This window comes from Diorhabda carinulata, chromosome X (genome assembly GCF_026250575.1).
Source record: "Diorhabda carinulata isolate Delta chromosome X, icDioCari1.1, whole genome shotgun sequence".
In the NCBI taxonomy this organism is placed as follows: domain Eukaryota; kingdom Metazoa; phylum Arthropoda; class Insecta; order Coleoptera; family Chrysomelidae; genus Diorhabda; species Diorhabda carinulata.
Window position 1 is genome coordinate 7,693,144 of NC_079472.1, and position 12,913 is coordinate 7,706,056.

The 12,913-nt window shown below is 33.2% G+C and overlaps 1 protein-coding gene across 2 annotated transcripts in view; it reads left to right on the top strand.

The window, feature by feature from the left end:
• The first annotated feature begins 1,009 nt into the window (after window positions 1-1,009).
• LOC130902771 (leucine-rich repeat-containing protein 24-like) overlaps window positions 1,010-12,913 on the top strand; it is a 179,833-nt gene continuing 167,929 nt past the window's right edge. Inside the window, exon 1 of one of the 2 annotated variants that reach the window (XM_057815053.1) lies at window positions 1,010-1,180. The gene's annotated coding sequence lies outside the window, so the exon portion shown is untranslated. The remainder of the gene's footprint in view (window positions 1,181-12,913) is intronic. The other variant, XM_057815054.1, reaches the window with a different exon arrangement.

Here is a 12,913-nt window from a genome sequence, read left to right on the forward strand (position 1 = left end):
ATCACATCTCTCAGATACACTGATATCAATGACGCCTCTTCTATATAAAATTTCATATACAACTATTTTATATAGGTTGGTATTTTGTTGGTCACAAAGAATCTCTTACATCAGTCTGAAACGACTCCAAGCCATATTTTTTGACTAATTATTAATCAAAAACGATTACCAACCAATGCCGAATTTTAGAATTGAACCCAGAGCCACAGGTTACAGTAATGTCTAGTACCTTTGCCAGTGCATATAAATAATTTTGCTTATTGTTCAATCAAAGTCCCAATTTTGAGAAAACGATGGAATGTATAATCAGATAACTCTATTATTAGCACAAAGTTTCAGTCTCTTCTAGGAAATTAATAGAGCATAAATTATTAACAAAAGTGTAGGCTTTCTAAGTAGTTTATAAACAATTACGAACCCTTCGACATTTCTCCCATTCCTCTCTAAATCTTTCGTGCAAGAACAATTTAGAGTATATTCTAAATTATGATTCAAATTTTAGCCTCCAACAGATGTGCCAATGAAATATTCAAAGAAATACATTAAGACGGATTTAGAAAAGAAACAAAAAAAAAACAAAATTGAAAACTGAGTTAACTGTTGGTTTTAACAAATTTTCTCCCTTAAGTATAAATAATAAATCACTTAGTTTGATTCCAAAATGTGGCGACGAATTATAAGCGAATGATTCACGTTACTAAAATTAGGAAAGAAGAAGAGATCTGAACTGAGTCAAGAAAGCTATAAAATTGATGGGATTATGACATGGTAGATCGACTTCTTCCTGTCGCCTCGATCCTTAGACCGATAACTAGTCATGAGAAATCGGTATTTAAGTGAAGAATCTCGGAAATCATTTCTTGAAATTAACGTAACAGACGACTCAGTACTTCTAAACAAAAACTTCCATCTCACATGTACTCTCAAAGATTACCAACGTTTTATGTGTGATACTTCGACCGGTAGGGAGCGCTCAACTTCACAAAACTCCCTCGCCAGTTCGTAGTTCAGTTTCGAGCTGATCTTCGCGGCCTACATTTCATAGAAGTTCCTAAAGGCAACTCCCACTTCGTACGTTAAATCCAGCGGTGTTACGGTTTTCCGAACAGATGAAATCGGTTGAATTATTTTAAAAAGACGACGTATACACTGAGATTGGATTTCATGTAAAATGTTGTATGTAAGTTTTTTGTTAAAACTTTGTTTCTAGCGTTTGAAATAAAAATCGGTGTAAAATTGTGAATGAATATATTTAATGCATATGTATTGAAACTTACCGTACTTATAATATCTATTCACATAGCGGTATCGAAACGTTTCATTAAATTGTTAAAAACGATGAAGCATTTGAAAGATGTAGTTATTGGAATGTGTTATTGCATGGAGCGCGTTCATAATTCAATATAAAAATATGGAAATTCTCTTACGCCGCATTCCCTTTCGACTTCCCAAACCATTTTGACTCTGCTTCGTTTATTGTTCCACTGCTTGTTTCTCGTTATAGAACTCATTCTTTTAGCTGATCTATCTGTTTACTGCTGATTCCCTCTCCTTATCTTTTTATGCAAGAATCAATTTTATGTAATTCTCTCTTTATTCTTTACCAGTTTAGTTCCAAACAGCGTTCACAAGTTAACATGTAGTAGCTGTCTATCTACTAACGATGGTACAACCCGTCGTTATCTTGTTGTTCCACGCTCCCAGCGTTTAAGTATTTTCCTCTAACTTCTGGAAAATGATTATAATCAACCCCAAATTCCTCGGTTTTCAAACATCCATCAAATACAAGTCATTTATCATGAAGATTTCTCCATCATGGGAGAAATAAACTTTAATCAATAGTTTCAACCATAAATAACATGAAACATAGAATATTGGAAAATAAATTTCACATTCCGAATTAGAATTCGTTCAGTTCATTCACTATATGGAGTAATATTTCAATTAACCTGGCTGGTGAATTGAAAAATCATCCTTTTGCACTGTTGAGTAATTTTGGAACTCGAGTTTAGAGTTAGTCAGATGGAATTTGTCAGAGAAAGTCATGAATATTATTAGTAATCCGTGAAATGTTTCTTTCTTTTGTAGTTTATCTTGAAAACGACGCGAAATTTCAGAAAAAGTTTTCAAATGAAAGTTGTAGATCGTCAATGTCTATATCAAAATTTGTCATCATTTGTGCTTTTACGATATAAAGAAAGTTTTCGACAACCTGGTATTAGTTTTGGTAATTGATAGAGGAAAGCATTTGGTCCAGCGCTCTCATAACAAGTTTTATGAAGTTTTTTAAAAAATTGTATATTCTTTTGAAATCAGTGAGATGTACAAAACTGATTTAAAAAATTCCTTGTGCAGTGTGGCAGTAGGTGAAATTAACGTAATTTTAACTGAGCTGGAATTTTTGGAACCGATGGTGATATTCATAGTTAATACATTGCTTACACTACTACTACACCAACGCTCACAATTACACTGTCTGACGCGATTTTCGATAACCAAGTTATCGTTTTTGGAGACTGAAGATAAATTCAAAGCTAATAACTTCACTTACCCCTTGTAAACTAAATTTTTTTCTTTGGCGGCGAACATTTTTTTCTCAACTATAGACTAAGGTGTAGGTCCTTTGGCTTTGTCCGCTCTGAAATGTATTCAACAATTCATTAATGAATACATTTTTGAAATATTTAACATTATACTTATCTGTTTGGTAATTATGACTGGTAGCGTGATCGATCATACTCGATTTTTCGGTCCGTCTATATTTTAAATGAGCTATGTATTCTTTAAATCAGACATTAACAGTTTTTTAGCCTGCCCGACATACTTCAAGTTGAAAAAACACCCGTCGTTCGTCTTTGGCAAGTGTACAAAAATAGCAGAGTTTCAAGTGTCTACCTCTACTGAAAATTCAGAAAAAAAAAAATTAAAACTCTCTTCTAGTAACCACCTTTCAAGGGTTATATCACGAAAAGAAGTAGGTTGAGAAAATTTGGTTGAAGTAAAAAGCCAACTTAATTTCACCTCCCGAATTTCGTCGCATGAATTTGGAAAAACCTTGTATATATGACCATTTTCGTGTCTCAAGGAGTATGTCTTGGATTGAGGTTCTTTTGGTATTTTCAAAATTTGACGTATTAAATTTTTATGTTCCTTACTAATATTGGTTTCTAACCTTAAATTTTAAATTAGAGATCCTCTAATTTATTTCCTTTCTCTTCTGTCTTCTACTATAATCGACTAACTTCTAGTTTACTCCAATTTCATAGACTGCTTCAACACAGTTAGTACAATCTTTAATTTTTGAATTTTGTTCGATCGAAAGCTCATTGAATTACTTATATCAGATATGCTGTTATTTTGTGGTTCATATTGCGGCTCTGGTTCATATTATCTTCAAATATAACATTATGCAGTAACACCTCAGATAGTTTATTAAGAGATGAGCATCTCCCATCTTCCCATATTACCTTCGTCTTCGTAGGTTAATTGAAAATTAACATTTTATACATACAGTATAATTCAAAAAGAAATTATTTGATCTACTTAATTCACACCTCATCACAAGCTCAAAGTATAAAACGGTTATTGCATCCAGCATTGGATTAAGAAATAATGGGGCCTGTGGCTAAAATCGACTTAAGAGCCCACTTAATGAAATTAAAATTTTTATTTGAAAAATTTCTTTCTCATAAAAATTCATATTCTGTATTTGTTTCGTTTTCAATGCACAGCCTTGTTAATGACGACAATCGCGCATATAACATGTACATTTTTTATTTTCTTCGAAAACGAGAACAACCTTTCTGCTTCACAGTTCGCTATAGGTATCAATTATCTCAATTCGTGTGATTTCGTCGCTTACGCCCTTCTCTCAGAACTCCGTCGATGTGAATATGCACATAATAAATCATTTACTTCGACATGTGGCGGACTGAATAAGTGGCATTCGAATGGTTTTTTTAGAAAATTTCTAATAAATAAATTCCATAATTTTTCTACATGAATGAAATTGAACTGTTCCAACAGCTAATAATTGCTTTTGAGTGCCTCTCTTCCTTGTGTGTAAGTTACTTGTGAATCACTCTTCTACATTCCCCAATTTACACATGCTGCTTTCTTTTTGTAGCTTATTTGATACTAAATTGTATATCGTTAATTTCGGTACGTGTCCTGTCTAACGTCGCTTCCTATCCATCAATGACCTCCTAGCTAGTCTCATTAGCACTCGCATATCTTCCGTTTTCTGAAGTCTTCTAGTCTTGTGTGTACGTAATTGTCAGTCTAATTATTGTATTGTGAGTTGTTTTCCCTCAAGTATGCTAGTTTTGTTGATCTTTTCCTCTAACTTAGCTCGACGTCCACATACATTGACACTTCTACACTAAAATATCAGAACCTCATCACTTGTCGAAAAAGACAGTTTTATCTTCCTATTATTATCATGATATTGATTGCTTTAGCTACCTAATCATGAATTCTTGAGAGGATCTGTTTTCACTTCCTGCATGTCACATTGTCGACATAGCCTACGATGCTAACATATTTTCATTTCATGTATATTTTTTAAACAATGTCCATGATGATGTTAAAACAAAGTGAGGAAGTGAGCTTTGTGAATTCCTTTTGTCTTATATCCTTTCCTGCCAGTATTGGTTTTGTGTCCTTTTTATTAATTCTGACGTGATTTCGGATAGCTTTTCCTAGGTTTCATTGTTTTGCTAGAATCTTGAGGAACTTGACTTGCGTGTAAAAGATATATGATTTCCCCGAGTTCAATGCAATCAAAAAGTTTTTCTCGGTCTGCAAAACAAAGATATACAAGTTTGTTATCTTCCATGGAATTTTCTCTCATGACAAAAACTGTAACTGTTCGTCTGAAAGTATAATCAAGCCGTCGATTTTATTCACTATGATATCTGTATATTGAATAGATCATGAACTTTGAAGTAATTTAAGATCTTTTCATCGTCCCTTTAAAACAGAGGTAGTGATAATCAAGCGCCACAGACAGTAGCCCGATAATTTAATTCTTTACCAAAACTTGAAAAACATGTTCTGTGGTATCTCACTTCAAAATTATTTATATATGCGTACAGAAGGTTAAGTTTTGTGACAGGGGGGTAGATTATCTCTTCAATGTGGGATTTGTATCCGATAGAAAAAGATATATGACTATTAATGGGAATAAAATTTATACATAATTATGTCACATAATATATTCATAGGGTATAGGGATGCTGATGCCGTATACCCTAGATAACCTCTATTGGATACAGCAGATTCAAAACTCAAAATTCCTTGTGTGAATGAGATATTACTTATTTTGAAAAGTTATTATTGTACACGGGGTTCTATAAGATAAGATACTATAATATTGACCTACAGCCTGTGGACCTGCCAACATCTGTTGCCCCGAGGTACTGAGATTCATGTCAATTTTCCAGGTTGTTCTTCGCGCAGACTGTACAAGGTTGGAGCTTATCCTGACCGTACACGCAGAAGACAATCATAAATCATTGTCGCTTTACTAGTTAGTCGTTGGTTAAAATGCATCAAATCTTATAATAAACCAAAGAAGAAACCAAACTTGCAATATGTAGGTAAATAATCGTGAAAGCCCGGGCCGAGTCTTGTGTAATGTAGCAACAGTAAGAAGATTTTTATGTAATTTTAACAATTCCAATATCAATACAACTGTGCTTACAAAAAGTGTCTTCGTGAACAGTATTTCATGTAAAATTTATATATATATCTAAAAAGACTCTCATTGATTGGCCTTATTAAAAGGTGATAGGAAACAACCAATAATTTATATTACATTACCTAAAACTTCAGTCATGCATTATCAAAAAGGCCCGCTGAAGTTTAAGTCAAAGTGAAGACAAAATAACTTCTCCGGAGTGTAAACAAAAAAGAAGAATTACGGAAAATTTCCTTCTGCAGATGAGGATCTGATAGTTTATCACAGCCTTTCTTTACTAAATAAATTAAGTCATCATAATATATTGAAGGTTGAGAAAGATTATCTAAGTAAGATACTGATATGAATAGATTGTACGTAGGTATTTCAAATCAATATGCATCGTGGTAAGCGACAGTGTCTGACTTGCATAGTCTAACCAAAAAACTAAAAAAAGCTATAGAGCCTAAAGAGATAGTGCTATGTTGTTTCAAGGATATTTAAGGTGTCTTCTCCAGCATATTCCATCTATTAAACACTGGTAATACCAGAAGTCTAACAAACCATTTTCAATATAAATCTAGGGGATAGAATAATAACCTTGGAACCGGGGGACGGTTGCTCACAAAGCTATTGCCGCTACTATGGTCATTACTAACCGATTAAATTGTTTGCCAATGAGGAATATGGAGCTGAATACGTCGATGATGATGGCGATAATAGTGCGGGGTCAGCATGATGATATATGGTATCAAATGAAATCTGCCCTGAAAATCCCTCATAGAGATTATGTCAATGAGAATTTGAGCATATATCCCTCAAAGACTATCCTAGTTCTATTAACTAGGAGAAACAACTACTTTCCAAGTCAGATATTGTATATCTCAGGATTACCTTCGATCAGAGACTAACTTGGATACTAACTTCAAAGCATATAGCACAAATTGTACGAATAAGCCAAGCAGCTTTCGAATGGTGTCCAAGAACATTAAGGAGTCAACACTAAATAAGCTGCAAACAGCTCCTAGTCCTACAATAACAGATGCGTTACTATGATGTTCCACAGTAGCACTAGTGGTCATCTTAGGCTTGCCTGACTAGAGACGTCTATAAGAAGTGAGGCAATAAAGTGGGCAATAAAGTAGGCAATAACAGCATGCAAGGCACCGGACATGAAGCCCGGTGCCCTAACTGAAAAGCTAAGCATTTTGAAGGATTGTAAGGTGTATATAGGTAATACCACGGATGCCATGTCTTCAAAACTAAGCTTTATCAAAAACAGAATAACAAGTCGACAGTAACGGATATGTAGAGTTTGCGTTCTTACGAGGCCTACTGTTATTCGACACATAAGAAAAAACTGTTCACCTGGCGGAAAAGTCGAGTCAATTCTTTTCATAGGATCACAACCTTTATACATTTCTCGAAAAGCCATTAAATCACGGTCATGAATTGGAAAAACAAGAAGAGATCAGAAACATAGAGTAAAACCTCACCCCTTGTTTGAAACAATCGAAGATATTTTTTCCTTATTCTGCAAAAAGATCTCAAAAGGTCTCTTAATTGAACAAAGATGAACAAAGGATGAATGATCATTGGACACTATCGGGTGAATGACTATCTGAAGAACGTCGGAGGATCTCCCAACATCTCTTGTCGTTTCTACAAGAAAACAAAAGAGATCGCTTGACACTTTCTCTGTGAGTGCGACACTGTCCGAGGTACATAATAGATCCAAGTGTTAGCAAGGAAGATTCACGGCTTTTGCGCCTTATCTCATCAAACAAAACTTTAATATTTGGAGATATTCACCCTAATTCTGCATGAAAATAGGGTTTGATGAAAATAAGTTCCGTTTTCATTCTCTTGCAGAAGTTTTGCAATAACATTAAGAGTAAGAGAATATATCTCATTTTTGAAAATTCATAATATTGGCAAAAAGATGTTTAGTACTAACCGTAGATCACAATCATTGGTATTTTATACCAATTTTTATACTAAAGTCGGTACATATACCCTCTTCAAAGATATCATAACGTTAATTACTCATAGGCTCCCAAACTCTTTACTTCGAAGAATTATTTATATAGAAGCAATGTACGAGTACATTCCGCATATAATGAATGTATAAAAATTTATATAGATTTAATGATGATGAATAATCGTTGGCACTTAACCCAATTTCCATTACAAGTGTTCATATATCTTTGAATCTAACCAATAAAAAGGTCCTCGCCATATTCAACTACTTCCAATACAAAACATAACAATACAAAGTTCGCCGGGTTAGCTAGTCCCCTATATCCCATTTGCGTACGCTACTATAAGTAAAATATTAATATGCCTGTGGTATTCTCATTTAGATATTTCTTATCAAAATATACAGGGTCACGTTAATATTGTGACACAGATTTATAATTAAGAAGGTATCGATATAAGCAAGAGATACTTTTCACACCGTAATCGATTGAACTGAAAATTCCCCTAGATAAACTGTAGGAAAAGAAAAAATGATTAATAATTATTTCTATATTTAGACCGATTCTAAATTATACAAATTAAAATTCTTCGTCTAAGTTCGAGTGATCACGTTTCAGAGCACTACGTGGGAATCCTATGAAAATCGCTCAACTTTCGCGGAAAAATTCTGTAATTTTCATTTGAGAGTCGATATGCTATAAAAGAGGGGGTTTCTCCGACCGATCGATCTAATTGGGAGTATAACAGCAAAAATATATTCTGCTCCATACTGCTTGTCACGTAGTACCGAGATTACTAAGAAATCAAAAGATCAGCTGTACTTTATAAATACAGATTAAATATCAAATATAGATAATATTATTTGAAATACGTTTCCATATATACAAGGGGTTTCAAAAAAAGTGATCCCGTCTCTATGATATATAGAAAACTGAAAAATCTTATATTATTAAGCAAAATTTCAAGTGAACTTGAATATCATAAAAATTACAAGATGAAAATTTAAAAAAAGGCTAATAACATAAAATAGAATTCAATTAGAGTAGGTGTTCAAAATGTCCTTCGTATGCACGATTATACAAATCTATCCTTTTTTCCAAAGAATCCGTTAATCTTCTAAACGGTTGAAAGCTATAAGGTCATTGAAATGACGTTGAATTCTGTCTTTAAATTCTTGAGGTGAATTTACCTCTGTAACATAAACTTTTTCTTCAACATACGAACAAACTGTGTAATCCAAGGTATTAAAATAGTATGACCGAGGAAGTCGGTCGGAGCTTCTGAGCCTCTACCAATCCATCGATTCGAAGATGGTTACTCAACCAATTACGATGCCTTCTATGAAAATGCGGTTAGCCTTAAATCTTCTAATATCTCGTATAAGTGATTGCTTAAAAAATCCTGGTACATATCACGATTCCAATTTCCAGGTAGAATGAGATAACATATCTATTTATTACCTAAAGTTGCTGCCAAAACATTAACTTTGGATATGTCATCACACCAGTAGTGTACATTATGGGTGTTAAACATACCTTGTCGCGTAAAAGTGGCCTCTCCCGTAAAAAGAATACATTTTAAAAAAATTTGATTGAGGGCGTTTTTTGTTTGTCCTGCCACATTCCTGACGCTGACTGTTGGATTTTGATGAACTAAATTTAAAATAATATTTTCCCTATTATTGGTTCTTGTTGTTCTTGCCGTACCATGATTTATTTTTTTATGTCTCACATTCCCAGTTCCTCGACAACGGAGTTCAATTGCTCTAAATGATTTTTTACTTGGTAAGTTTCTTCGAAGAAACTTTTCTGTAAAATGCGTAACAGCTGCACTGTAGTTTCCTAAACACAATAAAATGTCAGTTATTCAAAATTTTAGTACATTTTGATGAACAATATCTCATTCAACAAATAACAAGGTTCCAGAAATTATTCATTCTTGATTCAACGTCATAACTATCAATGAGTGACAATTTTCAATGGAAAATTCAGAAAAGATGCTATTGCCGTGTAAAATTCAAAGTTAAAGCCTTAGTATGAAACAAACAACACACTTTCAGTCCCCGAACCGTACGCCATAATCATCGAATGGTTGTTTGTTTTATAATAATGCCTCCAATAGTTTGAATTACTGGAACACCAACCTTATTTACCAGATGTGGCTCTGTCCGACTATCATATCTTTCCTCAACTGAAAAAAAGTTTAAAAGGTCGTAAATTTTCTTCCAACGAGGAGGCGTTGTTTGCAGAGCAAGAAGAACCATTTTTGTTAAAGGTCTGGAGACGCTGCAGGTTCGCTGTAATAAATGTATTCAATTAAGAGTAGAATATGTTGAGTAATAAAATATTTTGACATTGAAATTTTGTTTGGTTATATAGTAGGCTAAGAATTTTTCAAAATATTCTCTTAATTAATTTTCTTGATGTCACATTATATAAAATTAACGATAAAATGAGAATAAAATTTGGTCCTCAGGATATTTAAACTTCAATTCGTGTCTGCCTATGTCACAAAAAAGGTCATTGATGATAAGTTTGGCTGATAGATCTATCCAACTATCAGGTCCTGAATTTAGATGTTTAGCTATTCAAAAAGCAAAAACTGCTTTGAAAGAAAATAATTATCCGGAAAAAATAATTACATATCCAAGAAAAGGATAAACAAATACTACAAGCAATTAAAAAACAAAACAGAAACGAAAACTCAAAAAATAAAACATTTTTCCTTACCATATGTACAAGGACTTTCCCAACAATTATCGAATTATATCAATAAATATGATATTAGTATAAGTCATAAAGGACATATTACATTATCTGAATATTTCACTAAATCTACTTAGTTTCTTGTACAAGATCGATTATATAAAAACTTTTTCCACCACAATGATATGTAGCGTAATTTCATGTTTTTTTATATATCAGTATGTTTCTAATTACACGTTTTTTGACTAAAAACAGAGAAGAATCAAAAATTTTGATTCAATTTCAAAAACAGCAAACGTCTGAGTGGAGTTGATCAAGTTAAGAGTCAATAGAAATATCCTTCTATTTATTATTAATGTAAGATGATAAACATTCTGAGATAAAGCTTCTCCCTAAACTCTAAAATGTTCACTGTAGCAGAAGGGTTAATGTCAACATGACTATTAAATACCCAGTACTGCTTGTTATTCCTCCAAAATTTACTTAATAAAACTAACATGTGGTGATTCTGATCCATGAGAGAAGCTAATTAATAAGAGATGTTCATACATGTTTAGTTAAGAACAAAATTGTTTCTTTGATCTAGATAATAATGCAATAACCTAAAAAATGAGGAAAAGCTTTTATGTAATCGAAATATACCAGGAAAATATCTATGAATGGTTGATAATATGAGAGTTGCTACTTGAGTTTTGAGATATGATAACATTGGTGTAAAAATGTCAATGCTGACATTGTCATCATAAAATTTGATATTTTCAATGATGGACGTCTCAGAACGGGTTTTGTTTACACATACTTGGAATATTCATTTTGATCAAAAATGGAATTAAACCGCGATCATTTCCATCCGATGATTTTCTATGACATACGACGTGGATTAAACCAATAGCAGTGTGCCTATCAACTCGCTTCAAGTTTTGGTAATTACGCATTTCGCTACAGGATGAAATTCGTGAAAGTCGTCCAAAATGGGCTGTGTGCCAGAAAACATCGATGGTGTGAACTGATATTGCAAGATCCTCATTTGACATACTTAGGCATTAGGTACACTCGCATACATTCAATATTGCATGAACATTTGGCTGCCAAAATTATTTGTTCGCATTGTTTTTTCAGAATATTTGGACATGTCGCCACTGTTCAATTAGAGCAGCGTGGAACGGTCAATTCTGTATGCTATACCTGTTTGTGAGAAGTGTTTGTAAAAATAAAGGAAACTAATTGCAGAAGAATCATTCTCCATCACGACAATGCCAGCTTTTACACAAAAGCTCAAATAAAAACGTTTTGGAACAGTCAAAATATGGAATTGATGAGTCATCCACCTTGTTTCGCACCCAATGATTTCTTATCATTCTCGCAGATGAAAAAAAAGTTAAAGCTTCTCTTTACCTGAAGATGCATTCGAATCACATATTTTGGAGGTACCTATGTCGGAATGGAATTAGACAATTGATTCAAACGCGTCTCATTTTACACCTTAAAGCGGCAACTCTCGTACCATTTTTAGCTATCCTATTCAAATCATTATCTGACTTCTTTTGTTTCTGAATGCTTCTGATACACATATTTCAACATACTGGAATAACAACACTTTATATTTTCTCATAATATGTGCTTGTTCCATTATATTATTAGTATGGAGGTCCTAACGTCCTCCATCCGACAATCTGTAGCAAAAGTCTTATATCATTTTTTTTATATTTTATTTACTTGAAATTATTATCGTTGTTTTTTTGGCTTTCTTATTGCTCCAGAGTGAAAGTTCTTAGGTCTTTATCGTCTTAATGTTATTAACCGTGAGTATGAATGCGTTTATAGCATTGACCCTAGGAAGTGGTAAGTGGTCTAGAGAGTGGTTGGAATTTCGGGATAAATATACGTAAGAAAATTTGTTAGGGGAAATAGTGCGCACAGACCTAATGACTACGCAAAGTAACTGTACGAGGACCATAAAACATTTGAAGATTTCATAATATTGTTAAGTAGTCTCATAACAAAACAGGATTTCTCTATGCGTGAATCTTTACCAGTCTCTCAACATTATCTTGTCCATTACCAGTCTTTTTTAGAATATTGATTTTTTCAACATCTACTTTAGTGATTTTTCAGCAAGACACTTCCAAAATCCCGTCACTTTTTAATTGCATTTATTCTATTGTTTTTAACCGACTAGTCTCTCAATCTTATTGCCCACAACATAACATCATCCACAAAATTTTTTCCAGAAGTTTTGCCACTATTTCTGTTGTTCTTTGCACATGCGATCTTTATGGTTTCAAGGCGTAATCTGATATCTTATGTGACGAATAACATTGCACACTATTAGAAAGGTTTATAAAAAACACCTTCAAATGAAATTTCAACCAAACACGTTGAAAATTCACACATTTCAAATAAATATGCAAAAATTTCTATACACTTATTATAAACAAAAATTTGACGAATACTTTGACCGCATACAAAGCTCTTGACTCTCAGTGATATACACAAATTTCTGTCTAAACTCATTCCTTTGTATATTTATTGAATCAATTCTTTTTCT